The 14,629-nt window shown below is 31.3% G+C and overlaps 1 long non-coding RNA gene across 1 annotated transcript in view; it reads right to left on the bottom strand.

Moving 5' to 3' along the window:
* LOC122271474 (uncharacterized) overlaps nt 1-14,629 on the bottom strand; it is a 125,260-nt gene that overhangs the window by 49,130 nt on the left and 61,501 nt on the right. The gene's annotated exons all lie outside the window — the stretch shown is intronic.

The raw sequence follows: 14,629 nt of genomic DNA, 5'->3' as shown, positions 1-14,629 counted from the left end.
TAGAATGTAAAGTTTAAATGGGCCTTTCATGTTATATCATTAAATTTAGTAATACTATTTCTCGGGCATTAGGTTTTAACTCTTATAAGAACATACATATTTTTTTCTGTTTATGTGCAAATATTTTTCCGATGTGTTTTGGATGTTCCTTTTCTAAAAAAAGAGATACCATTTTGTTTTCGTTTGCATAAGATAGGATATCAAACATTTTTCGTTCTTAAATTTAATTAGCCACAATAAAGAAAGAACGTTGCAATGATACACGCTACATTAAAGACGTCTCTAGAGTAAATGAATGACTGTTCATATAGAAATCGCAGGTATTAGTCTCATACAACAACGCCCTCTATAGTTCGTTGCGATCGCGAATACTATTTTTAAGAGATGTTTAAAATTCTATATCGATACTGCTTAAATTATTACTAAAGACGACGCGACAAAATAAATCGAAATAAAAACTTTGCTTATAATTAACTTTTAACTCTACACTCTAAAACATTTTTGTAATTTTTGAAACAATTTTTGATTGTTGTTGTTGTTAATTTACGTCGCACTAGTGCTGCACAATGGGCTATTGGCGACGGTCTGGGAAACATCCCGGAGAATGATCCGAAGACATGCCATCACAATTTTGATCCTCTGCGGAGGGGATGGCACCCCCGCTTCGGTAGCCCGACGACCTGGGCGCGAAGTCGAGCACTTCACGGTAGCACAGTTTAAGGAGGACCATTACCGCACACCCTCGGTCCCTACGCAGACTGATCTAAGTGGTCACCCACCCGCACACTGACGAACCAATTTTTGAAGTATTTTGTACAGCATCAGTGTTATAACGATAGGAAAAAACTATTTTTGCTGCAATTTTTTTTTACTGTCACGTGAGCCGGATAACCAATCAAAACGATCACTGCCGACTGAAATCGTTTGCTACCATTTTAGTTGGTTTCAAAATATTCTACGCACTTATTAGCTTGCGCTTTTTAAGTAATATTCAGTAACTTTTATGTTATGGAAGAAGTGTGAATTGAAAATCTATCAAATTTTTTAATGGAATTCAGTGGTTTTGAAGCCAAAATTTAGTTTATGAGGCAAGAAAACTTAAATAATAACCGTTGATGTGAATATTGACATAGGAAGAACGCTCTTAAAGAGACCAGATTTATCAATCGCTGATTGTCAATGTGAGTTTTTAAATTTTTTTTAAAAATCTATTTATCATCTCTTATTATTAGTTTTGTAGAAATCAGATCTTGTATATGCGATGAGTTAATTAAAACTTTTAACTTCCATAATAATTAAATTTCTTTGCGGGAAATAAATAATATGATTAGATAGTAACTTGTACTATTCAATTACAATATTAATAATAAGCATGCATCACTTTATTTGAAAATATTTAATCTTTCTATTTTATACACTTATTTTATTAATCTTATGCAGAAATCCCTTATGCTAGTTTCCGTCAATTTATATTTTAGCTGTATTCAGGTTGTAAGTTCTCCAGCTTAAATTCGATTCTTATAATAGTTCATATTTTATGGAGTTACGTATACGTTATTCGATATATATCACATCATTTTCGATTTTGAATGATATAGAATATTCTTGTCATCGTTTCAAAAATTAAATTAAATTATTTTATTGCAATATCTCGTAAATTAGATTATCTGAACATTTGTCATTTTTAATATGTAGTGCTTCTATATGTAGCCACAGGTATTAACGCTGAAGAGTATAGCTGAAATATTCCACACTAAATTATATTGCTAAAAAAGACTCCCAATTTACTGATATTGTTACGAAATGCATATCTCCCGGTAAGCGAATGTACCAGATAGCATAAGTAAAGCTAATTTTTGTAAATATTTTTTAAAATATTATTGAAAAGGTAAAATTATTAAACAATAGGACATAAGTAAGCAACAATCGAAAATTAATAATTTTTCTGAAACTCCTATGTATTAAATAGGATTTATGTATTTATTCACCAGAAATAATAATTTACCTAAAAAATATAGCGAAATTTTAGGTGACATGTTAAGTAGTAAGCGGTTTTCAAAGAAAATATAAAAACTACTAAACATTAAAAACTAAGTATTAATACTGCAAAAAGACTTTTTTTAAGTTAAAAAATGCTCTGTCTCTCATGCAGATATAATATAGAAATACTATTAAATGGATAATTTAGCGATATACAATCAAAATCTGTAGATCGAAATCTGTAGAATCACTAGTAAGGAAGGTGAGAAGAGAAAAACAAAAACAGTTTGATTGCCTAATGAAGCACGTGAGTGTTTCGAGTAATTGCATATTCAATACTCTCTGTTTCTTCGGGTAATTAAATACGTTTTTATGCTTTTAGTAATGATTAGTAAGATTTTGATATCGATTTTGGTTTTTTCTAGTTTTAATACTACTTATGTCTACGGTGAGCAAAAAACATGAATTTTCCTGAATAACTTATGATCCAATGATTAGATCTTCGTGCATTAAGACTTAATGATTCAATGGGATGATCTCCATGCTAATTAGTGAGCGCAGATAATATTTTAATTACAAAATTATGCACAAAACGTATTTTCTCTGAATAAACATGTTTTTTTTACTGTTTTGAATCAATTTGAGAAAATATGGTTCTAATAGTTTAGTAAGAGGAGCGGTTCAAAGTTTGAGATCCTTAGTGTTAATCTTACTTTTTGCGTATTTCGCCATACCTCGAGAATTTTTGAAGCGAATTGAAATTTTTTTTGCACACAATTACAGACTTTGTTTATCCAAATAATTATTTTTAATAATTAATTATTATTTTATACAATAATAGTAAAAAAAATAATATTGTAAAGTATACGAATTTTCACATCATTTTAAAGAATGCAATTTTATTTCTCTACCAAATTTGAACAAAATCTGCTAATAGTACCAGAGAAACCAAATTTCAAAGAGCTTTAAAATTTAGACCGAAAGAACACGATAGACATGTATGTTATCAAGAATGTGAAAAATTATCAATTGCTGCAGATTGTTGGAATCTTGGGCATCTGGACACCACACCAGGTCAAGTCAGCCCATCTTGATGTCTTGGAATCTTGTTTTATTTATTTAAATGCTGATTCCCTCGTTAACGACATTAGCTCTTCCCCATCTCTCCATAAAGTGTAACAATGCATTTTTCCCTGATTCCCTCTCGGCCATTGTGGTTTTTCTACTTTTTTTTCCTCAACTATATTTATCCATTGCTCGTTGGAAACTTTACGTTTTATTTTTCAAGTTGTTATTGTTTTCTTCTCATTCATATCTGGCAAATAATGAGAATGGGTGCCTTTTACTTCCTATTATGCAAAATAGACATTTTATTAGATGAATCATTTAGACAAGCACATTGTAGATATCAAAATTAAAAGCGCAAATCTTCTGATGGCTCACTGCAATTGGAATAACGTTGGATCCGAAATATTGGACAAACTAGCACATAAAATGTTCCCAAATGTATGGATCAGTAATAACTTCGAAAGAAGGTTATTTTGATTAAAGGGAGATCTAAAACGAAATTTTCTTATAAATGTTCAATTATCGAATGAAATATATTTCTTTGTTTGAGTAATAGATTATGTCCAAATGAAAATTTATTATTTTATGTATTTCTTTCTAAAAAAAATTATAAAATCAATGTCTGTAGTGAAGTTAATAAGAAGTATTGTATATTTCATGTTTTTTTTTTATTCTACTGACCAGAACAGCTTTGTCAAGTTTTAAAATAGAGTTTCGGCGGCACCATGGAATGTGCTTAAATGAAAATTTAAAAAAAAAATGTGATCAAACAATTGTTTCTTTTATTAAAAGACAATTATATATTTCCTGGGTGTGTTTGAGAGCTTGTTTGAGTGCCGAAAAAAATCAAATCAATCGTTAAAATTTTTTTGAAAATCCAGTGAAGGTGCCTGGGGGTATGATACTTAAAATAACGAAAGTTTTTATTTCTGTTCAATGCAATATATTGATTTAAGAGTTTAAAATAGTGAAATAAACTTTCCCTTAAAGATGCTTGGTCTTTAATACTTTCAAAAGAGATGAATAATACCTCTCCTATATTATTTAAAACTCCAATTCAGAGAAGAATGATAAAGATATGTTTCGATTTATATATTATATCTATCAGTGAGTGATTATCGATATTTCTTAAACATACATTTATCGTATCGCACAAACAATCCTTCCTTTGGAAATCTTCCTCTCGCTTTCCTTCTAATATTCTGTACGCACACCTACAAAATGTGTTCAAACCGTTTAAGTTTAAAATATCGATAGAAACAGTTGAGGTCGCAGTTGAAGATAGAAACAAATAACCGAAAGTGCGAGTCCCTTTTCTTATATAGATTATCGATAAAGACAAGAAGTAGTTATAGAAATGTTCCCACCTCCAACTTATATTGATATAATATTTTTTTTTATATATTTCGTGTTTCCCACGTGACAATTGGCATCGGAAATCTCAAGGGAAATGCTCAGATGGAAGATTTCGTTTTGCCTCGCTTTTATTGGAGAACTTGATATTTAGGAAAAAGTACCAAAAGCATTTGTTCCTCTGTAACCGCTGAAATTAAATAAAAGGGTAAGTGTTTTCATGTTTGGTGATTTATTTGTTTTGATCTGAAAGAGAGATAGAAAAAAAATCAAGTGTAAAAGTTGTTGTCGAAATTCTGAAGCAAAATTAATTTTTTTCATGTATAAAAAAAAGTAACGCAATTAAATTTGTAATTTTCTTTTTTGTCAAAATCAGGAAAAATTAGAAGAAATAACATTTTTTATTAACTCTGAAACTCTAAAAACTCTCTCTTTAACTATAAAAAATCAATGTTTTACCTCTAGGGTCTATGTTATTATCTATGTTCTACAGAAGGTGTTTAAAACTGCAACATGACACAGATTTTACAGCAATGCTGCAGAGAGCCTTCATTGTTCTTCAGGATTCCTGGCGCGTCTGGAATTTATAGAGATAAACAATTGATGAGTTCAATCTAATATACTCGGTCTTGTGGTGTGAAGTGTTTATTTGACTTCAGCAGAAAACATCCAGTGATGATAGATCTAGACCTTCTGCCAATTTACGCATGCATTTCAAACCCTACCATAATGTGCAATTATAATTCGTTATTGTATTCTTCACAACTATTGTGTTCTTTACAGCTATTGTATTCTCTACAGCTATTGTATTCTTCACAACTATTGCATTCTTCACAACTATTGCATTCATCACAATTTTTGTATTTTTTACAACCATTATTTTCCTTACTACTATTGTATTCCTTACAACTATCATGTTCTTTGTAATTATTTCATTCTTTATAACTTTTTTATCATCATCTACATCTCTATTAGTAGTGCAATACAATACTTAAACGCTTTAACCAATATCGAAACGAATTTCATGTGAATCACATTTAATAGAACGTTGTTTCTTATTCAGAGAAAAGAAATATGCATAATAAAGTAAACGAAACAACGTTGTTTCTTATTCAGAGAAAAGAAACATATATAATCTAGTAAACGAAACAACGTGATAGCAATTTAAATACTCGCAATCTTCATTTTGAACTGTAACTCCAAAGTCTCAGATCACCTGTCAAATCTCTTTTGTAGTATAACTAAATTAATACTTACCGTTTATATTGCAATAGAAGCTTAATGGTCTGGACTCAAGTTTGCTTTTTTAGTTCCTTATGTCGTGAACTAGCAGGCGTGTACGAAGTTTCCTACCCTTTCACAAAAGTTTAAGCACAAGTAAAACACTCCAGTCACTTGAATAAAATAAAAATGATGTGATGTTGATAATAAAATGTGACTCTCAGACTATTGGAAATAGGAAAATGAATTTAACTACATCCTTAAGGATTTTTGTCCCATCTTTAAGTAAAACCAGAGATCTCAAAACTTAAAAGCTAAAATCTCCTCCAAACTCTCAAATACTTGTCTCTATACTGACTGTTGAAGAAACACTTTGATTCAAAGCTGAAATCATTCCACTATATAGGAAGGATTTAGAGTACTATAATGATAAGCCACAATTTAAAAAATTTCTGAAAGCTTTTTTTAGTGAAAAGCAGCACGATTTCCATAAAGATAGACAATAAGAGGATTTCTTGTATAGTGTTGCAATCTTTGTATAGTGTTATAAGTTCTGGAAACTCGAGAAGTAACCCTAAGTAAATAATCAATTTGATGTATGAATTTCACCAATGGAAAAATATTGCAAAAAGCACTTCGTATATTGTTCGTCCAGATTTTGTATTTATGTATTTTTTCTTATTACGAAGTAATATTTTTTCTTTTGCAATTTGAGAGAAGTAACTTAGAATTCTGATGTGTTTCTTGATGGAATGTCAGATATGAAGAAAGTTTGACAACAGAACGAATAGTGAAGCAGACTAACTAACTTTTTATTTTTTTTAAAAAAAAATTGCCTACTTTAAAGGCCCTTTTAGAAGCTTTTTCGGCAATAAAAAAAGTGCAGTATGAGTTCCTTAAACTCAATCCAAGCTTTTCATTTTAAACTGTAGATACTAGCTTGCTGAAAATAATTTTTTCACACTTGTAAATGAACAAATAGCTTAAATATTTAAAAAAAATTTAAAATCACTGCTGATTTTTCCATTGAGAAAAAAATTCTTAAAATCAAATAAATATTTTCAATTTTAGCATAGTTTTATGAGTCCAGGTACTACAATGTTGAAGTTACTTTTCAAACTTAGAAATTCTGAACTTAAAGGGTTTAATTTTCACAAAATTGCGGCTTTACTTCGTATAGACATTTTGCTCTATTTTCATAATTAACATTATATATTCTTATTTAAAATAGATCAAAATTTATCCTAATAGCCATGATATCATTGAAAGCCATTGGGCATTCGAAAGAAATGAAGGCCGAACCTCAAATGGTTGAACTAATATGAAAAGAAAGGTAAAGTCAGAAACATGTTATAACTTTCCTAGATTGCAACGATTATATTTTGGCCCATTTGCCCCCTTCCCTCAGTAAATTCTTAATGAAGATTAAAACTCCCCAAGAAGTGGAGAGTTAGCTTCAGATATTCACATCAACCTTAAATCAATTTTTTCAAAACAATTTTCAGATTTTGCATTATAAGTTCTATATTTAACTACTCAGGTATTACTCAAACTTTAGGGCCATATTATAAAAAAGTTGAATCAATAAGCATAGATCAGTGAATTGATTTTGTTTTTGGTATACTTAAGGCTTTTTCGGCAAATGTCACTCTTGTCTAGTTTAAGCAAAAGTCGTTCATGACCTTGAAAGTTGGGCAAAGTTTCAGTTCCTTACTACTTTTAGGTCAATTTTAAAGTGACGCCAAATGTACACCCTCCATAGGTTAATTTTTAGGAACTACTCATTAGTATTTGTTCGCAAATATTATACTTTTGTGTATCACTGTTGGAACGAGTAAATTTTTACAGTCAAAGCCTAAGGTTAATTTTTTAGGAACTACTCATTAGTATATGTTCGCAAATATTACACTTTTGTGTCTCACTGTTGGAACGAGTAAATTTTGACGGTCAAAGCCTAAGGTTAATCCATAGGTTAATTTTTTAGGAACTACTCATTAGTATATGTTTGCGAATATTATACTTTTGTGTATTACTTTTGGAACGAGTAAATTTTGACGGTCAAAGCCTAAGAGAACAGTCTTATTTCGGAGATTTTTGTATGACATTTGACTTTTATGCAAAGGTCCGCTGAACGTATTTATATCTTAATAGCTAGTGTGTAAATAGTGGAACACAAAATAATGGTCAATACTGTGGTTTACGCATCTCACAGATATTATTTCCACACGTAATTAGATTTTTCTTCGCATAATTTTAGAGGGTCTTCAGTTTCGACACCACCAGACCCTTGGAGAAATTGCAAAATCACATGTCTAATAGCTTTAGATAAGGAACATATCTTAAAACTTTTCCCAAAACCAAAAATGTCAAGTAACCACCTTGTCTGTCTTTTAAAAAACATGCTAAATGAATCTTTGAAGAAAAAAAATGAATATCAAAAGAAAAAAAAATGAAATTTTTTATCACTCTTATTTTACAATGAAACAAACTTTACCGATTCTCTAGCATTTTTAACTGAATTTAAAAAACTGCAATTATAACACACAAGCTATTTGCAAATCATAAATAAAAAATTTCATATGTTGCAGCCATACAATAAAATTTGAAGCGTCATGAAGCTTATGGCTGCTGAATCATATCGCAAAACATCCAGTAGTCTTGAAAGGAAAAGGCTTAAGACGTTGATGCAATCATCGTGCATATTAAATTCTTGGACACACAAAAAAGAAATATTTCAATCAACTTAATTAAGTCATTAAGAGAAAACGATATAGATGTCTTATTAATTACACCATTAATTTAAATCAGTACCTTCCCAAAACTATTATAGGTGAAATATATTTTTTCACACTTTATTTAAGGCCGCTCCCCCTTTTTTTTTGTACATATAAAACGTCACATTCTCCACCTTTAGCATCGTCTCGAAATCCTTCCGTGACTATTTCCTATCCATCAAATACTCCCCATTCGCCGATATTTTGTAGAAGATAATATTCCCCCTGCAAAACGCCCGCATTCCCGGTGTATTAAAAAGAGAGGAAGTGCGTAAACGCGCAAGTGTTTAGCGGTTTGCGTTTTAAGAAGATGTGCGTGTTTTGTATGCGTGCATTTACCAAAATGGTTTATAAAGCTGTTAGGGAATTTTAAAATTTCCCTCCTTTACTTTTCCCCTACCAATATATTTTATTTATTTTATTTTTTTTATGTCTGAACTTGTGTTAAATCATTCATCGAATGCAAGTGTTGATGTATTCTTTCTATCCGGCGGAGGGTGTTGAGTTGAGGTCTGTTGCTATGGTTATACTTTTATTGCTTTTTATGCGCATAAAAGGATCCATATAAAATATAGTGAACATTCATAAAGATATTAAGGAAGAAAAAGCGGTAAGAAAATTGTTATTTCGCCTTAGTTTGGCATCTATGGTGCAGAATATAACATACAATAATATGCCTGAGAATCGGTCTCTACTTTTACTAATTAATTAGTTAGTTTACTGGTATTAATATTTCTCGAGCAAGTTACGACTAATTGAAATTAATGCCTTTTTATCAGCTTATGAAAATTAAATTTTGAAGAAATAATAATGACTCAATGGGCAAAATATCAGAAATCTGAGGTTTTTAATTTATGTTGATTTAATTAAATTATCACTACCTTCGGCAAGCACTAATATACATATTGACTTTCGCACATCTTGCAGATTAATAATTTCACTAAGATAAGTTGAGTCAAATAAGTTTTCCAAATGATTCCAAGAATGAAAAACTGATAGTCAAAAAAAAAAAAAAAAAACTTAACCACTTACTATAAATCAGTAACGTTTACTTTCTAACTGAATATTTAGATCACGAAGCAATTTAAAGACTCTGACATACATTATTACATTTAATGCATTAGAATTGAGAGGGAAATTTGTTGCCCTTAAAACTGAAAAACGTAAAAATTAGTCAAAATTTAACTTTACTTTTAATTTTATGATCCGTATGTTTTTAAAGCAAAAGTTTCTATATTAAAAAACTTGGCATAGAATTTATCGAAATTAAAATTGAAACCAATATTAGAATAGAAGTCACGAAATCACTTACTTACTCAAAGCTATAATTTAATTTAATGGCTAATCAGTGATTAATGGTTTAATTTAAATATTGGACTATGAATCACATGATCGAATTAGAGAATAGGTGGGCTTTTGTAAAATAAAATAGTGGTAAAGAGATAATGCTCCTCCTAAAATCAAGAATTTTTTTTGTGGAAAGGAAAACGTTGTTTCTTATGATACTCAAACAAACCAAACCTGCCAGCCATTGGCCTTTGCGAGCTAAGTCAGGAAAACGCTCTTTTCGTTTGACAAGAGAGCACCACATGGGTGAAAGCACGTCTTAGCTGAAAACCTCCCAGATAGATGGCAGCACCACTCATTCGTGAGGCCACTTCCACAATTTTTACATAAATCTGAAAGGTTAGGAAATTTCCCCCAGCTCCAGTACCCTAGCTCAACAACCGACCGTATGTATAGACCGTATAGTATGTATATCGCGTGTACTCGGTGGATCTTAGCGCAGTCAAGATCGAACCCTGGCCACCCCAGCTATAGAGAGAAATATATATTTAAGCTATAGAGAGAAATATATATTTAATAATTCTTAGAAGCCGTGGTATTGGGGAATATTACACTCTATCTGGTAAATTTCAATGGGTTTAAAACAGCTCCCAGAATGATCATGTGATGTATTAACAACTTTCTATTCATGATCAAGTTTCTTTTTACGCTAGTCTGGCGCATAAGGCTTTAAGTCACGCCCACCATCACTTGCGGTCCAAAGCAGTTTCCCAAGTCAAGCTCCAGCTGGATCATCCAAGAGCATCATCTCTTTCACTCACTATCATTGTTCACCATAGTTTCGATCTTCCTTGCTTCCTTCGTCCCTCCGGTGTCCAGATGAGAACGACAAGAGTTAAGTCAGTGGCAGACATTCGCAAACTTTGTCCCAGCCACGTCCATCTTCGAAGTTTGATTTCTTCAGCAATTGGTCTCGTTTTAGTCACTCGGTATAGTTGATTATTTGAAATTACGTAAGGCTAATTGAAAATCCTGAGTAGGGCTTTTGTTTATATTTTATAATTTTATAACCGTCGTTGTGAGCAGCTGCCCAATTTTATGGGTTTACGATTACTAATGTTCAATTCCGTAGCCTTGTAATTTTGAACCCAATCCAGAAGACAAGAGAACTCCTGGATCGAGTATTGGGAGAAATTTGCCTTCGTAGAGGACTTCTTGATGGAGCTAACCCGCATTTGCGCTACATGGAGAGGAAGACAGCGAGAACCTCTCACGGTTAGCCTGACTGCAAGGGGACTGTAACCAATGATCCGTCTACCACTGAGGACATTTCACGTCAGCACTGTGGTCGGTGCAAGTCGGAAGCGGAATTCGTATCGACTGGGATTCGAACCCGGTTCGCCTCATTGGAAGACGAGCGCTCTATCCTCTGAGCCATTGCGGCTCAGGGCTTTTGTTTAAAACGAGTTCGAAGAGTTTTTTTTCTTCTTTTTCTTTTTTGAGATTTTGTAAGTTTCCAAGTTTGCACACATAAAGTAGGACGGCTTTAACTGTTGAATTGAAGGTGAGTAGTTTCAACTCGATTGTTAATGCTCAAGAGATCCAGATTTTACTTAATGTTCCAAAAACACCAACACGTTCTTTGATCAGTCTGGATATAACAAATTCATCAGTTTCACCTGTGGTAGACACGACTGAACCAGTAACAACCTTCTATTACATAATCAATATTTATTTTCGTCTATAAAATGCATTTAAAAATTCACACAAAATTCACTAAAAAATATTAATCTCTTTTAAATAAGACATTAAGAGTCAGGCGCTAAGTTCCTCAAAATTCTACAAAATAAAATAAGTTATCACAAATATCCAATAATAACCATTACAGTCTATCTCTTAAAATAGAATATCAGTTTTGTAGGAAAGCCTGTTCGTAGAAACTATGCATTTCCCAATAAAATACTGCCTTCCTATCATAAACTGGAATAAAATTAATAACTGAGTCTAAGGAGCTATAAAAGACGATTACATATTAAACGACATCTTTATGTCAAAATCTTTTGATAGAAATTCCATAACTACTATTCAGATTTCGACACAATTGCGTGTAATCAAAAAGGGGTATTTTACCCTTGGAATAAATTTCGCTTATTTAGCTTTACTTCTAAGTTGTATCGATTGATAATATTTAAACTAAATGTTTTATTTGCATCGATATGTTTCCCTGCAATCATTTTGAACATTAATCAATAAATCATTAACGTTTTCTCACTTGATTTAAAATATGCATTCAATGAGATTTAAAGGGAGGCATGTTATTAAAAGTAAGTTATTAAGCATCATTTATTGTCGTTACGTTTATAGCATTTAACAAAATTTTGAGAGCTAGAGAATGATCAATATTTTATGCGTTTTAAAACAGTTGATAAACTTTTTGCTAATTTCAAACTACAAAGAGTAAATACTATTGTAAAATTATCTTACTGTATGATAATGTGTATGTATGGTAATGTGGAAAAAAATTGTAATGTGGTATGTATGGTAATGTGGTTCTGGTGGAAAAAAAAGCATAACTCTGGTATTAAAAGTTAAAATATGTGGTATTTTAACTATTCATTAAGTAATTTTTCTACTCATATAGTTACCTTTTAACGAAAATTCTTATTTTCAAAATTATAGTTCATATTAGCAAACATTGAGTAAAAAATACAAACTGAAAAGTAAATTTAACCGAATAAATGGATTTATGCCAGGCTCTAAGATTTCACGACAAAATTACAAAATTTTACGACATTTACCAAAATTTATCGCATATTGTAAAACCATATCTTCGAGTTAATATAGTGTATCGACCAAAATATAATTCCAATTCACTAGTATATAAGACATGTTAACTCAATTATATGGTGGAATACCTTTTCATAGATGAAGGTTGACATTGTCGATTACTCCTCGCCCCACATTGGTGACCTTCGGCCGTGATGTAAACACGCCTATCTTGGTAGAAACGCTCACTTAGATTTGAACACGCCTACTTCGTTGGATGATCCACATTGAACAGTTGACTTGCTACTTGTGATTGCGACATTATCCACCTCCTCGTGCTGTTGCTACTCAGTTTCGATCACACATAACATACAAAATATTCACTCGACTGCTAATGGCAAAACAGGAGCGACCACGTCCGTGAACTTAATGCAGCTCTCACGATCAGCACTCAAAAAGTACGGTGATCTTAATACAGATCTCCCTGCTTCTCGCAAGACAGCAATGAATCAACCAGTGGTTCAATATACTTCAGAGCTTGTGGAATCAAAGAGGAAAAAAAACATTTTCCTCCTTTTTTTCCTACCATGTTTATTTTTAAATTGCAGCTTATTTCCTCAAAATTAGAATTTAGGAACAAAAAAAATGAATGTTTTAATATGGCATAAAATTTATTTTTGACTTCATCTTAATGAAGAATCTTCGTTGACAATGAAATTTCCCGGTTTTAGAACCGAAACTAAATGTGTTAAATGTCTCTTATGTGGTTTTATTTGTTCTTTTTAAGATTTGTCCATACATACTCAAAATTAACCTTTTTTCTATTAGAAAACAATTGACATGTAATTAATAGTGGATAATGTAGTACAGAATAATGAGTTGCAGGATTTAAAAGCTAAATAGTGATGTAAATAATAAACAACACCACAATGTATTTTTTTTTTTTTTTAAATAATGCGCATCTTTACTTCGAAATATATCTCCAATACAAAACACAGGAAATAATTTTAGTTTGCATTTTAATTTTCGTTAGTAATTTGCTTCATAGCCAATTTCATAGATATCTTTGTAGATGTCGCTAAATCCACACAAGATATAGTTTTGACAGAAAACACAAGGTTTTAATTAAAAATTGGGATATTTATACGATAATTTATCAAGTATAGAATCCTGGATGATGTGTAGAATAGCATGTCAGGTAAATGACTTCTTCAATTTTTCTGACACATACGTATTTTGTTGTTGAATTTTTCAAAGGTAATTTCGCTTAAATATGGCTGAATTTCGTAGTTACGGTGATCAATTTCCTCCTTAAAGACGTGGATGGTTGTAGACCGTTAACATAAACCACAAAAAAAAAAAGAAATTCAAAGAAAAAAGGTCTTACGACGTTAAATCACATGATGTTGGTGGCCAATTCTGATCATTAAAAGACCAAATCACGCGATCTTAACAAATCTCAAAATATTGTTCAACAATAAAAACAAAATGTTTTTTTTCTCTAAATTCAAGCTTGCGTGAATTTTGGGGAACTTTTAAGAATGAAATTGAAAATGGCTATTCTAAGTTTAAATTCGTCTAAAAAATATTTAAATATTTATTAATCTCTTGATTTTTTTTCTTCGTATTAGAAACTCGCATTAACATTCAACCGGTGTAATTATATTAAAACTTAAAATAGAATTCATAACATTTCAAACACTCTTTTTAGTATAGTTAAAAGATTTATAATGAATTACTTTCGTGGAAAATGACTATTTCAAAGTATTTTACATTTTTAGAAAAGAAACATTACTTCATGAACTGTGCATTAAACATAACCGAAACTTTTATTCCTAAATTACCCAAAGGAAGATCTTAAAATAAAAAAAGGAGTGATTTTTACGAAAAAAAATATCGGGTATTCATTTTCAAATACCAAAATCTACATCAGCACCGAATTGAGTGAAACTTTCTTTTACCCCATTTGGAAACATAATGGACTCTAAACGAGGAGGGCATATAAAAAATGCCCTTCTCCCTAACGTCAATAAAGTTAGAGGCCCAAAAAGTGTTTTTCAGGAATTTTCGACGAAGAACATTAAATGTTCTGAACTCATCAGGGATCGTTTCTAAAAATTTCACCATTAGGTAATGACAGATGGCAACATGAGCGAGTAAGTTACGATTACGGAACGTAA

Source organism: Parasteatoda tepidariorum, chromosome 3, assembly GCF_043381705.1.
Source record: "Parasteatoda tepidariorum isolate YZ-2023 chromosome 3, CAS_Ptep_4.0, whole genome shotgun sequence".
Lineage (NCBI taxonomy): Eukaryota > Metazoa > Arthropoda > Arachnida > Araneae > Theridiidae > Parasteatoda > Parasteatoda tepidariorum.
The sequence above is the reverse complement of the archived record's forward strand: the minus strand, read 5'-3'. Positions and strand labels throughout refer to the sequence as shown.